This window comes from Orbicella franksi, chromosome 1, assembly GCF_964199315.1.
Source record: "Orbicella franksi chromosome 1, jaOrbFran1.1, whole genome shotgun sequence".
Lineage (NCBI taxonomy): Eukaryota > Metazoa > Cnidaria > Anthozoa > Scleractinia > Merulinidae > Orbicella > Orbicella franksi.
The window spans coordinates 21,875,800-21,890,862 of record NC_138145.1 but is presented as its reverse complement, the minus strand read 5'-3'; the positions used below and the strand labels follow the sequence as shown (position 1 = coordinate 21,890,862).

The window sequence follows — 15,063 nt, the reverse complement described above, 5'->3', positions numbered from 1 at the left end:
TAATAAAATAACTTGGCGAGTAAAATTAAACTTGGTTCATACTTAAATCCTCTTGCAACAAGGATGAGGAATTTGTCCATGCAGCATTGCCTGTCAGATTTCCTCTTTTAAACAGAGGCCAGGTCATGGAAACTTGTTCGTGGTTGTCGCACTTCTTTTTTTCATACTCCAACTTTGCCTCGTCCTCTGTTATCGCCCCTTTCCACAGCCTTACGCATGTTAGAGTGCAACTGGACAACGAAGCGACGTCTCTGTCATCGCCGAGTTGCAGAGCACCATCCCATGAGATAGACGATGGGATGCACTTCCCTTGAGCGCGAACCCTTATCCCGCCATCGACAAACAAACTTGTCGCATCAGCAGTGTTATCCCCCATTGCGCATAAATGGTGCCACGATTTGTCTTTCAGCTCTGGAGCCTTGATCGAGATGAGCCTGGAAAGGAGTAATCGTTTTACAAAAGCTCTGCCTGTAAATAAATGCTTAGTTTGGTTTGGAATGCTATGTTGATTCTTTCAGAATTGGACAATCTAAACCTTCTATTTTCCTTGTGCTCTCTTCCAGTTTGTTTGGAGGTACGTCCTTTCAAAATTTGGAGGGGTTTAGCTGAAGCGGTAGAAAATTCATTGTCGTGACTACACTGCTCACCTGGTGTTATCATATCCGTGGAGCCACATTTTATCTTTGCTTTCTGTGTATGAAACCCTGAAGACAACGTTTTCACTGGCTGCGTAGTAAGTAAGGAGAGTAATCTCAGACCAGACCTCCAACTTGACCCAAAAGCACACGGTAAAACCTTGCCATGGTTCTGCAGATGCGTACTCAGTTTCTGCGAAATTTAAAGCTGCGTAGCTCTGCGTTATTGCATCATTGGAAAGTTGTAGGTCGAAATCCGATGCGTCATCTGTAAAACCACATTTTGAAAAAAATACACGGCGGAAGATTATACGAATTATTATTCTTGTTCTACTGAAATTTTATTGATTGATTGATTTACTGACTGAGTGACTGACTGACTAACTGACTGACTGACTGGTTGCCTGACTGACTGACTGACTGACTGACTGATCGTGCGATCGATCGATCGATTGATTGATTGATTGATTGATTGATTGATTGATTGATTGATTGATTGGTTGATTGATTGATTGATTGATTGAAATACATTTACACTACCTGAAATTTAGAATAAAAACGAGCGGTAAAAAACGACGTTTCGATCTCTCTGAGATCATTTTCAAGTTGAAGAAAAAAGGAATGCAATATACATACATAAGTACAAATTAGGACGTGAGAATGTCAAACGATAAATTATGCAAATACAAGCGCTAAAATGTAAGTTAAAATAATAAAATACCATAAAAAAAACCTATATAAATAACTTTGCACGGATTGAATCTGACTGTTTGTTCAAGGTTGGCTTAAGCTCCTTTATAAAGAGCATTTCGTAGATCAGGCAGTCGAATTTACTGACAACTGACACCGGATTATTACTATATTACAAGAGCCACGTCGACGTTAGATGCAAGAAGTCATTGCTAAAAACAATGCTGGATCGTGCCTTTAAACTATCATCTACCTGGCAACTGTTCCACCTGGAATGTGATCGTCTCAAACAGACGTTCTCCCGACTTCAGTACCCAGCGCAATTGATACAATCGACCATCAGTAATTTTGTCACCAAGAAAGTTTCTGGCGATCCAATTTCTACTCGAGCACGTAACGTGAATGAAGCGCCTGTCAGAATAGTGCTACCTTTCAAGGATCAGAGATCGGTCAATTCCGCGCGAAGGCAACTTGGGAAACTAGGCCGAAAAATTGGAATTGATATTCGTCCCGTGTATACAAGCCGCAAGATCGGACACGAGGTCAAATCAAAAGAAAAGAAGCCGCCTATCATTAACCAGCAACGCGTTGTTTAGTATTACAAATGTGGTTTGTGTGATGCAAACTATGTCGGGTACACGTACCGACACCTCTATCAACGCGTTGAGGAACACAAAGGATCGTCTTCAATCGGGAATCACACCAAAGAGCAGCATGGAACAGTCCCAAGTGACATATATCGTGATTTTAAGATCTTGAGAAAGTGCCAAAGTAAATTCGACTGCCTGATCTACGAAATGCTCTTTATAAAGGAGCTTAAGCCAACCTTGAACAAACAGTCAGATTCAATCCGTGCAAAGTTATTTATATAGTTTTTTTATGGTATTTTATTGTTTTAACACTTACATTTTAGCGCTTGTATTTACATAATTTATCGTTTGACATTCTCACGTCCTAATTTGTACTTATATATGTATATTGCATTCCTTTTTTGTTCAACTTGAAAATGATCTCAGAGAGATCGAAACGTCGTTTTTTACCGCTAGTTTCTATTCTGAAATGTTTTTCAAATAAACTACTTATATGAAATTTAAAACCCTTAAAAAAAGAATATGTTGTGCTACATTTCTAAAAACATATCATGGTGACGTCAAAGGTAACAGAAACAATAGAAATCAGTTAAAATTTGCCGAGTATTTATCATTTCCCCTTGGAAACAAGAGCCTTGTTTCCATCATAGTGAAAAAACAATCATGGCGGTTATCGTGAATAGAAGGTCTATTGATTCAAGTGCCATGTATTAGTTTTATAAACAGGCTCGTCAAATTAGTACCACGTATATTATTAACTTCCAAAAGACATAAGGAAAGACTTCTATTATAATCCAGATTTCATCTTTAATGACAAAAGTATTATCCTTTAAGAACTACTCGCCAGGTTTAATAGGCGAGAAATGTTGTAAGGACTTGACCCACCTTTCCAGCTTTCGCAATGTTCCCCAATGTTGAGTGGATGGCACGTGCAATTGTAGTCATTGCAACGTTCCGTCAAGCTACATGTCCCTCCGTTTAGACAAGGTGAAATACGGCACGGATCCTCCAGCTATCAGAAACAAAACAGCAAGTGACAGATAAATAACCAAAATTGATTTAAAGCTATTCTTAACGTAACAACTCATTTTAATGGCTTTACTGATAAGGATACCATTTGAATTTAACAACGACGGGAAAGATCCTTTTTTGGCAAATCCATCATTTATTTGTGTAATGATCGACGAGGACTTTTCCATTTTGCAGTTGTCTGAATAAGGTTTGCACGATGTAGCATCCCCTATCCCAATTAACAAAGCACAGTCAAGATTCTTTTTTTTCTTTTCAAGATCGTTTTTTTAATTTTTCAATTTAACTTGAAACTGAATCTAAGGGAAACATCATGATCGTGTCACTCAAACAACAAACCAGGTGATTAGTGAGCCAAACAGCAGAGTACCTCAACAAGAAAAACTATAGCTGGTGTCAAGGGTGGGATGCGAAACCAACATTCGCTCGACATTTAGATTGGCTAAGGTACATTGCTCAGAAAAAGCCCACAAAAGGAAAGTGCTATTACTGTAAAATTAGATGCAGCTGATTACTCTTGAAAGCGTTCGACCCTATGCACTCTTTATTTTTATAGAATAGAATGTGAAAGCTGAGATTGACCAAACATACTAAGGCTGAGAATTAGTTGATAACAATGTATGTCCTATTACATCTTTAACCTGATACTTGCTACTGTACGTATTCCAAAATACATGGAAATTCAATGAATGTATGACTCATACCTATTGACACTATGGTTTTACCATGCACGGAATTTAGAACATCTAAAAAACGTCTCCAAATTGGCCAAAATTAGAACTCGGCTCAGCAAGAACTCTAATATCGATAAAAGGAGCTTAGAACAACTAAACTCCCTTCACTTACCAAACCTTGTTCTTTGGTGTCCGATAGTTCGTAGTAAACAACGTGGTTGATTCTCGATTTCATACATCCATCTTCCACTGGTTTTCGTCGACATCGTTTATTGAGGTCGCAGTTTGGGATGTCGTCAGGTTTGTAGTTCACTGAGCAGCAACGCTGTTCTGCTAAACAAGCCGTCATACAATCAAAATGATCCCACACTGTCATAGTCCTTAGGATGTTATCGGTCAGCTCGTATCCTGCAAACAGACGTTTAGTGAACTCAGCGAGATGTATCTCAGAAAATAAAGTTCTATACAACTTCGCTTACAACCGCGAAAACCAATGCATTGCACCTGCACAAAGGGTATTAAGGTCAGAAAAAAATACTGTTATAATCCTTAGGATGTTACCGTTCAGTTCGTATCCTGCAAACAGTTTAGCGAATTCAGCGAGATGTTTCTCAGGAAATAAAATCTTTGTTCTGTACAACTTCTCTCACAATGGCGAAAGAAATGCATTGCACTTTCACAAAGGGTGTTATGGTGGTCTTATGCTAAAAAAAAAAATTTCGACTTTTCAGTAACAATAATTCCTCTGTTTTTCTGAAACTTTTCTCTAACTCCCCTAAACGTATTTTGAAGTGATTTTGCCCTAATCCCGCCTTGAAATATGTGTTAATTAAAAAATCTGCACACTCTTACATACAACACCCCTACCAACAAATGTTTACGGTTAGCTGGAAAAGTGCTGCCAAAATAGAACAACTTTTCGCATTTCTGTTAAACGTTACAAAAAAGCTTTAATTTCTCGCACGAGAAATCCATAATCTATCCTGCACATTTCTTTGATTTTCATCGCCCAAGACATTTCTGCCATCAACTTCGCTCAATTCGAGCAATCGTCTTCTAGCGGAGAATTGAAGACACTCCGTCAATTAAACTTCTCACAAATTAATTCTGAAAACAAAATGCAACTACGTTGTGTTATTTACGCGCATCGTTGCACACAATGTTTCAAATAGTGGACACATTGTAGCGTTGGTAACCCTTTTTAACCGCTGTATTTTCTTCTGTTATTACTTTATCCAACATCTTGATTTTCTTAACAGGTTAAACTTTGATTGTTTCCGTTGAACTTTCTCACTTCTCATTTTTAATGGGCATCGACAAGTACTTTTGTTTTTAATCAACATTAATTTTCCTTAATTTGGGCAAACTCAATATCACTTAATGAACATTATGACTTATACACTTATTCTCGTTCTTTGCCAGATGTTTTCCTTTATCCTCGTCTTTGCTTTGTTTTACAATAGAAGCATTACCAATTAATTTACAAGAGCGCTCGCCATTATTGCCTGGAATACCTGTTCCCCGACATAACTTCCATTAATTTTGACTTTTAATTTTGGACATCGTAAATAGCGTAAAGAATTAACAAGTGGTGTTTCATTAATCTTTGTATGTTGGAGCCATTAACTCCGACAAACCCACTTTAAATTATTGATTAAGTACTCCAGAATTGATTCATTTCTTATGGTCCTTTTATAATATTTAGTACCCTGTGAAACAGATTCCTGATTCCAGGATAAAAAAGTTGTTTGAAACTTTTCTTGTAAGAGTTTAGTTTCTTTACTAAGGAGCAGTAAAAGGTTTTAAAAAAATTCCTATACATTCAGCATGCATGTATAGCTTTATATTTATTTATAATGTTAATTGTTCTATAATGAACACTTCGTTTTGTCTTCCACGTAGCTAATTTTTTAACTTCGAAATGTTTTAACTGGACGAGTGCAAGACTTATCTAGAGGGTATTTGCCATCTTCTCATAACACCCTGATATTTCTTTAATAAAGCATTCTCGATGTGTGTAGCTTTATTAAGCTTAATTAATATCTTTTTCCCTCCTATCAATTAAGGTTTGGAAAAAGCTAATGATAAAATTCGACCTTTCAGTAACATCGTTTTGATTAGTTACCTTGACAATGGTGTATCATTAGTTATTCCCTCTTACAACATAAAAAGCAATTTTATCGTCTATGTACATGCAGTTTCGTATGTAAATACTTTAAGGTCTTGGTTTTGTTGCAAAAAGTCAAACTGACTTTCAACAAAAAAAGACTTTGAGATCTAGTACCTTGCATGTCGTTAGTTCTCTATCCAGAACATTCACTAAAAGTTTCAAAACAGCGTCATTAATTGTAGTCTCGGTTTCGTCCTAGCTTCTTATCTCTGATCCACATTGATTATTTGCTAAATCTGTAAGAAATGATTGTACTTATACTGAACGTAACAACTTAAATCCCAGGCCATCTATAAAATTAAACTTTTTGAACTTTCAAATGAGCTCCGACTAGTCGATAGAGAAGGCTTTTTGCAAAGAAATCTCGCTGCTACAAAAACATTTTTGTCAGCTTCCAGAGGAATCCGTTGCAAACGTGAAGACGAGACGCTTTCGTTTACTTGTTTGTCCGTTTTGAAATTTAATTTCGATCCTTTACATAGTTACCTAGTTAACCTCTCTTCATATTATAGGTTTCCTGTATTCTGGGGAAGAATTGTTCCCCAAAATGAAACCATCCTTGGTCTTCAACAGTCTTAGAATGTTTTCAATCTATTTGAAATCATTTTACAAGAACAATCCTAAGGTCCATGAGTATTTACCTTGCTCTGCGTTAAAGTCACCAAATCTCCAAGTAAACTCCATAGATTGATTGTTTCTGTTCTCTTGTACCTCGAGACTCTGACCGATGTGAAGGGTGCTTAAAAAAACGCCAATACGAGCGAGAAACGTACATACAGGCACAGCCTTCTTGTTCCTTAAATCTACAACCATTTCGAACCCACAAAGTAGGTGTTTAGTCTTGGCAAATACGAAAATTTCAATCTCTTTCACTTGTTTTATAGGAGCATCATTTGCTCAATTACAATTGTTCCTCCTATTAATATTTGATAAGTAATACACCAGGTATTGGCTGATTGTGATTGCCGAGGGCACACCTTGCGAAGAAGATGATCCAATTATTAACACCAAACCTACATGCATGTGAAAAATTTAAAATACGGCGCTTTCCATTCAACCAAAAATTCCGAAATTTTCGAAAAGGGGACAAATGGTACGGAAATTTCCTGGGAAAGGTTCCAGAAAATCCGGAAATTATTTAATTCCCGAAAAGCGAACTTCCGGAAATTCCAGAATGAAAATCAAATGGAACAGAAATTTCCCGAAAATTTTTTTCGAAAATTTGGGTATACCTCGAAAGGTTGTCCTCTTTTTAGGAAATTATGTAAATTCGCAATTTTCTATTCAGCGATAGTTCTTTTGGCCGCGATCACCACGATCATCCCAGAAAAGATGGCGGCGACGTGTATTCGAAAATGGATTTATATTTTACTTGCCACTTTCCTATCGATAAATACTGGCTGAATTTCGTCAAGAAAGCGTTTAATTCCAATAAAAATAAAGGGACCGTGGTGTACTTGTTTGTTTTGCATAGGTTGGCTAAGAAATGTCCAAACACTTATAACGCGCGCAGAGCCATTGTATCTCTGACTCATTAAACCCTTTGTTTTGCGACGTTTTCGCTGCCGTTGTGGTTTGTATAAGTGAGTACCCCCCACCCACCCCGGGGTATAAGATCCCTGCCGTCATGGGCTATAAAACGTCATCGTGTCGACGTATCAGTGCTCTATATGCTTCTATATTAGCGATTCAACCCTTGACGTCATTGAAAGATTCTAAACGAACAAAGTGTGAGTTATCGCTTTGCACTCTGGTTTAGTCCACCGGAAAATTCTGTTCCATTCGCCCCAGAAAATTTCTGAAATTCACACCGGAATTTTGGGTCGAGTGGAAAGAGCCCTAGGACTCATTTGGCTCTGAGGAACATCTGCTCCTCAGTGCCGAGGGTAAAGAACACAAAACACAAAACACGCAGAAGGAATCAGAGAAAGTTCTCTGATTCACTACCGAGGGTAAAAAAGGTTATATGTATATTTTTTTCTGGAACGACAAAACAAGCCTGTTTTCATCTGTAGCAGATTAGTTTGTGGAATAAAAGAGGAACGAGAGCAGTGCGTGGTGGGAGAGAAGGAAGAACTCCCTCTGATCCCTTCTGCGTGTTTTGTGTCTTATGCTCTTCCGTAAACCCTACTCCTCAAACGAAAGTTGGCATCAATCTATTTTATCAGTAGCCATGGCTTTCAATTATGCCAAATTTAAGCCACAATCTGTAAATTATCTAGTCCTTCCGTTTAAGGATGGAATTCTTGGTTCCTTTATGCCCAGATCTCTCTAAATAATCGTCCGCTGGTCAAACAGAACGCATTCTCTGGGTACAAGAAATGTAGTTACTCACTTCAAAATATAATTCTCCCTACTAAAAGGCATACGATTATTTTGAGTTTAGTTGAGAGAGAATGGCAGTACATCAAGGAAACATCCCCAAGTTGATGGTTTTCTGTTTTTTTTTTTAACACCAAATTGCTTGGTAATGTATTGATGTTAGCTTGAAAACTTTTGTCATTGGTCAATCTTCTAAGTTAATTAACTAAGGCAGTAGCTAATAATTAGCGTAATTTATTGTTTGTTTAGGTGTAATTACCAATAATTAAACTGCTTACTTTTGAGCAATTTTTGGATAATTGGATAATTTGAATAATGTTTGGAGTTGTCGAATGTGATTTAACGTGGTATTCTTTCTAATTAACCGTAACCACTGTATGTTTTCTGTTCAAATCACTGTTTAGTTCGCTGCTTAATAAATTCGTTATTTTATTTTATTTTCTAAGCAATTTAAAATGATTTCACCATCGCTTCAGCGCTAAACTGCCATTTCATTGTCTACTTCAGTGGCAAGCTTCGCAAGCTGAACTCCATGGCGGTTGCTTGCTAATTGAATTCAAAGAACAACAATGCCGTTGGTGTTTGATTAATTAATAAATGTGTTTTCCAAGTTTCCCCTGGTTCGTCATCTGTATTGTTACATAACAAATTCATGTTGCTCTTTTCTGCCAGCAGTTTAGTCTTCAAGTAAACGTCTCTGTACGTTTGTATGGTGTAAATGATACATTTTTTCCTTTCTCGTGCGGCAAAAAAATAAAATAATAAAATTGGTTTCTTTTTTGTGTTTTTGTTTTTCTAGAATTCCACGGACATTGATTTTTTTAATTTCTCTCTCTTCCATTGGTTTTCGCCGTCCTAATTATTACTTTTGCGCATTCTTTCGACAGAAAGACGATGTTCTTATCCAAATTATGATAAAATGTACCCAAGAACTCGCAGTTTCGTCCAGTGCATATAACTTAACGTAACTTCCCATCGATGAAGTCATTCCTTGATTACCAGCAACGATGCGAGCACGACAGCAGCCTCCATCCATGATAGAATTATGCAATATTTACAGAAAGAGAAAAGAGCTCATGTGGAAATCAAACCAGCCTGGTTCAGAACTCGAAGATACCTCTAGTGACCCGTTTACAGCCCCAACAGCAGACAGTGGACGAGAAAACACTGCGGAAACTCCAGACGCTCGGAGTAGCCGGCCATTGCGTTTGACACCAGTACGGCCTTCTGTTACAGCCAAGGAATCGCGTATTTCTTTTTCGCCCGCCGAAAAGAAATCAATCCTTCGCTATCCTAAGAAGACAGATGATCAGTGCTTTTCTCCTGTTGAAACTCCAACAGAGTCCTGCAAAAGTGATGCCGTCGAGAGTTCTTCAGACAGAGAGTTCTACTCTTTTGATGATGACAGTACTCAACCCGGCTCGTTCCAGAAACGACAGATCTACAGAATGAAGGCACAAGATGCTGAACCATACCCAGCAGCATCCGATACAATGCGCCCACAACCAAGAGACGAGAAAACCATGTGTGGCGAAGAAATTGATCAAAAAAGAAAAAACGCTCGCGGCCGTTCAAATCAATCAAGCTATCAACTCAACCAAGCAAACCTTCGAAACCTTTTACAGTACCAATCAAACTATTCACCCAAACAATCTTGTAGCTATTCACCCAGTACCAACATACAACGCGCCAATTTACTCCACCAAGTTCAAGGCAGTAATGAAACGTGCCCCAGCAGTCAAACCATCAGTTCGTCCCTAAACCTGCAGAAGAACACACAACGAGAAGAAGCAGGACCGCTAAGAAGACGAAATGCTTGCATTGACACAGCTGTAACAACGCTACCACCAATGCAGCAGCGTACCAGAAACACGCCAGATCGTTTACGCCAGTCACGAGTACCTGCGGAACAACACAGCGACGTCTTGTCACGTGTCCGTCGATATGGCCGACAAGAAGTATGCGAAGGAGGAAATGCTGAGAACCGCATGAGCAGACGACAAGGCGTGTGTAAAGAAACGGATAGTACTCAGGAACAACGAACATTTGTGCGAGTGTTGGGAAAACGTTTTTGAAGGTGAAAATCGACATTACAAGTTGTATGTTACCGCTGAACCAAAGTTTTCCAACTTGTTGGGTCAATCAATTATGAAGATTTGATTAGTTTTTTGTTTCAATCGGATTTTCTTTCTGTGGTTACACGTAATCTTTTTCAAACAGATTTTACTTGTTTTATGATCTTGCTGGAGAAATCAGGGGTTTCTATATCGCGCGTACGAGAGAGCATTACATAATTTCCTCGCGCGCATCCTTGCGACTCGCGTGTGAGCCTCGTCTTTCTTAACACTTTCTTGGCTCTTTACTGCGCATTCTCTCGACAAAATTGACCGCTGGTAAAGAGGAACGTATTCTCTATGTACGAGATTAAAAGAAAAGTTTAGTAGTTACCCCTCATTCTCGTTAAGTCAGGAGTGTACTGGCCCTCTCCGAAAGATAAATTTATCCTGCTAACTGTCGTGGATTTTTTCGGAGATTAGTTGTGAGAAAATGGCGGTACATCAAGGTAACATCCCTTACTTGGCCAGTTTCTTCAGTTTAGTCTCTCGAGGTTGCTTGACAATTATTTGCAAGAGAAAATTGATGTTAGGGTAATTTAGATATAATTACTTTTGCAAGTTAACTAATCAGATCAGAAGCTAGTTTCATTAGTTGTTTTGCCAGGTATCAATACTGAGAGTGATTACTGGTTTATTGGATAATTTGTGGGTAATTAAGAGCGGTTGTTTGAAGTATTCTTTTTAATTGACGTTCCCATTGTGTTTGTTGGTCAAGGTCATTTTGCTGGCTTTTTTGTTCCACACTACTATTTCATCATCTTTTTTGCAGTTAAGAGCACCAAATAACCGCCCTTGGTTTTTGATTGGTTAATGAAAGTATTCTATACCGTATCAGCTTCTTCTCTGACATACGTTCTCTCCTGTGTGTTATTCCCGCCACAAAGGCGCCCGTGCCGCCCGAATAAAGACATCCGTTTCCTTATTTGGTCTTATAATGATAAAGAGTGTGTTAGTTGCTTGGAAACTGTTCGTAAATTAAAATAAATAAAGAGTAAAAGGATTTCCTGACAATATGTAAATAAATATCTGGGTTTTGTTTATTTGGAGTAATTCCACTCACATGAAGCGTTTGTTCCTCCGTTCGATTAATTTTCACCTTCGTAATTCTTAATTTGCCGACACAATCTACTGACACAAAACGAGCGATATCACGATCCTGAGCAATGCTAATTAAGACGTCACCTTGGTCGTCTACCTATGGCAACTCCCAATTTCGTTGATTACAAGCAGCGTTAAACGTGAGTCTCCCTTAGCTGCCTGAGTCCCGTTCATATAACACCAGCAAAGATGCGAGCACGACGGCAACCTCCATCCATGATGGATTTATGTAATATCTTCAGAAAGAGGAACGAGTTCATGTTGAAATCAAACCAGCCGGGTTCAGAATTCGAAGCAACTCAGCATGACTCAAGCGACCCGTTTACAGCACCAACAGCAGCCAGAGAATGGGAATACAGCTGGGAAACTGATGAAACTAGGAGGAATCGGCCAATGCGCTTTGCAAATGACACGCAGCGTCCTACGGCACACGAATCAGGTATTTCTCATTCTTTCACGGAGATGGAAGAGAACTTTCTTTATCCTGAGATGTCGAGAAATCATCCACGGTTTTCTCCACCAGCGGAGTTTTACGAAAGCGATGCTGTCTTGAGTTCTTCGGACGAAGAATTTCATGCTTTTGATGACGGCAACGTTCAACCCGACCCATTCCAAAAACAACAAGTCCACCGAATGAAAACAAGAAATGCCAAACTGTACAGAGCGGCATGCTGCGCTGAAATGAGCCCAACACAAGGACCCAATGCACCGAGAAGAGATGCCACAGAGACCGAAATCTCTCCAGGTTATACGAATTCTCTACATCAAGCAAGCTGTTTAGCCAACCACGCAAACCCTCCAGGATTTTCACCGCACTATCAAGTCTATTTGCCCAACCAAGTTAAACTTCGAGGCAGCCAGCGATACCAATCAAGCTATCATTCAACTAACCGATCAAACTGTCGACGAGTTTTACACCACCGAGCAAATTCTTCACCTATCACAAACACTCGAGACTTCCACTCACTCCACCAAGTTCAAGACAAGAAGGGAAAACAGACCAGTCATCAAACCATCCGTTCGTCCGTATGCCTGCAGAAGCGGATGCAACGAGAAGAAACGAGCTCACCAGAAAGAAGAAACGTAGCCAGTAACAGAGCTGTAACAACCCTTCCACCAATACAACAGCGAATCAGAAACACGGCAGACCGTTCTCGCCAATCACGCCGGCCAGCAGAACAGCGAAATGAAGTCTTGTTATATGCCCGTCGATGCGGCCGACAAGAAGTTTGCGAAGTAAGGAATTCTGAATCCTGTAGGCGAAGGCGAATCGGAGTATGCAAAGAAACAGATACTTTTCAAGAGAATCGAACATGTGTCCGAGTGTTGGAGAAACGTTTTTAACGGTGAAAATTGCTATCCCCTTTGTAAACAAGTATCAGGGGTGGTGAGTGGTAAATGCGAGGATTTTTGAGAGACGCACATAACCGCTAGAAAACGTGAGTGGGAACCCCGTGAAATTCGACGAGAATTTTTCGAGAGCCATGTTCAGTTGAAGGACAATTAGCCACCCCTAAGTATCCAAAGTACGTAGCAGCAGATCTCAATTTTGCGATGGCAACTTCTTAAATCGTTTAAATTACGAGATTTGATTAGTTTTATTTCGAATCGGAATTTTCTTTTTGTGGCTTAATGTTATCAGTTTTGTACGGATTTTACTCGTTTTGTGTTCGTGATCGAGAAATCGTGTTTCTGAGTTCTCAGTGTGCGACAGCGATACGTTTTTGCGGTATTACACAATACCGTAATTAATATACCCCTTCCAGTTTAAATTTTCATTGTGCCTGAAGAATTAAAATCTGGTTTCGCCAGGCGAAATATAGTACACACAGTTTTAAAGTCAACTCGCGTTGCATCGGTCCCTGCTTCAGTATATATTCGTTTATCAGTAGCTTCTTTATAGAGTTTCACAACTCCCCACGCACAATCCGTGCGACTCGCGCGTTCCTCGTGGTCCTTTTTGATCTCTTACACGTGATATTTTATGGGTTAAATCAAGATAATTACTCTCAGTCCATATCTTCATCTATCATATTAATGGGAAGTTATATCAGTTTTTACTAAACAGAAGCCGAAAGTGGAGACGAACCTCTAGATTCTCAATAGATATAATAGTGATACTCGTTCCTTAATTTAAAAAAATAAGAAAAGAAAAGAAAAAACAAGTTAAAACGTGTTTCATTTAAAAATCAAAGTTGGCGTGACAATTTTCCAAGACTATCCCTGATTTAATATTCTTATGTATTTCTCATAAAGGCAATCACGCCGGCAAAATCGACGAAGTATGTCATGGTTACTTGGAATGGCAATTACGAAGGCAAATTTAAACTTGGTTATTCTGTGTTTCTAATTTTTCTTTACTTATTCTGTAGAGAGAGGTTGGAAGTGTTAGTCCACCGTGCTCATTTATGACAAAACAGCCATTCATCTATCAGACCAAGTTACCGTAAAACGTAGTATCATTAGACTTGTTATACGTTTGTAACTAAAGTACATAATTAAAAGATATTAGCGAAAATAATTGTTTCCTGATCTCTTCATACTTAATACAGTCGCACTCCCGGCTGCGACCACCTCTCCTCGGCGACTAGGTTTTTAAAATACCAAAAGTTTCCCAGTCAGATCACTATATTTGGAACCTCTTGTTAGCGACCACCTTTTGTAAGCGACCGCGACCACTTTTAGAGCTAAAAGTTTGAAATTTTCTTTTGTTTTTAACCTCCTCTAAGCCATGGTTAGTACAAGAAACGGAAATTTCTCAATGGGAAGAACCGGATTTTTTTTCTGGAAATTAACTTTTCACACGAATATATAAAACATTGCATCGGCATTGGCGCATGGGGCAAGTCTCTGCAGTTACAAAAAGCCAATGAGGCAAAATTTTGACTCAATATGGTCTTAACTCTCGTAAGCGACCACCTCCCGTAAACGACCACATAGGCTTGACATTTTGGGTGGTCGCTTACATGAGGTTCGACTGCAGTTTCGAATAAAGATTTTCTTATAACTCTTATTGATTTTGACCAATAGCGTGCAAGCGAAGTTCTGTCACGTGACTTAGGATGATAAAATCACGTGACAAAATGTCCAGGTTGATGGCATGTATTCATTGCAGCGATTCCATTTCTGTGTTTGTCGTTTGTTCTTCCGGCGATTTCGTCATAGGCGATGGTAGTCCAACTAATTGATTTAGTTTTTGTTCGTTTTCTTACAAAGCAGGCATGGGAGAGTATTTGAGCGCACGGTTTTCAACGAATTTGTATCAATAGAGGAAAGGCGACAAAGCATTTTACCCACTAGCTGGCCGACCAAACCATCCTTTATAATCTCAATATAACAATGCAAATCATCCTCGCATTTTGATTGGTTCTTACTTACGATCTATAGATTGGAGGACATTATTTAACATGTTGCCGCACGTCTGTTCTGTGAAAATCACAGATGACTTCAAAATTGCGTAAGAACTTACCACATTTTGTCGTCATCTGCGATCTATTTTCAATTTTAAGTAATAAATTTCAAATAAATAAATTTAACGTGGTCAAATGGGCTTAGCTAGCCTAAATAGCTACTTTACAGACATTACAGGTCTATTCGTCTTTCCTCATTTCAAGAAGACAGTACAGGGGCGTCGCGAATTTCTTCAGACAACCCCAACTTGAAAAAACACTGAGGGTTATATAACTAACAATCCGAGTCTAAACCGTGTTCATGGATGCAAAAGATATGTAGAGATGG

General features: G+C 38.9%; 1 pseudogene; it reads left to right on the top strand.

The window, feature by feature from the left end:
* The first annotated feature begins 502 nt into the window (after nucleotides 1-502).
* Nucleotides 503-2,197, top strand: LOC145487474 (uncharacterized; annotated as a pseudogene).
* The last annotated feature ends 12,866 nt before the right edge of the window (nucleotides 2,198-15,063 follow it).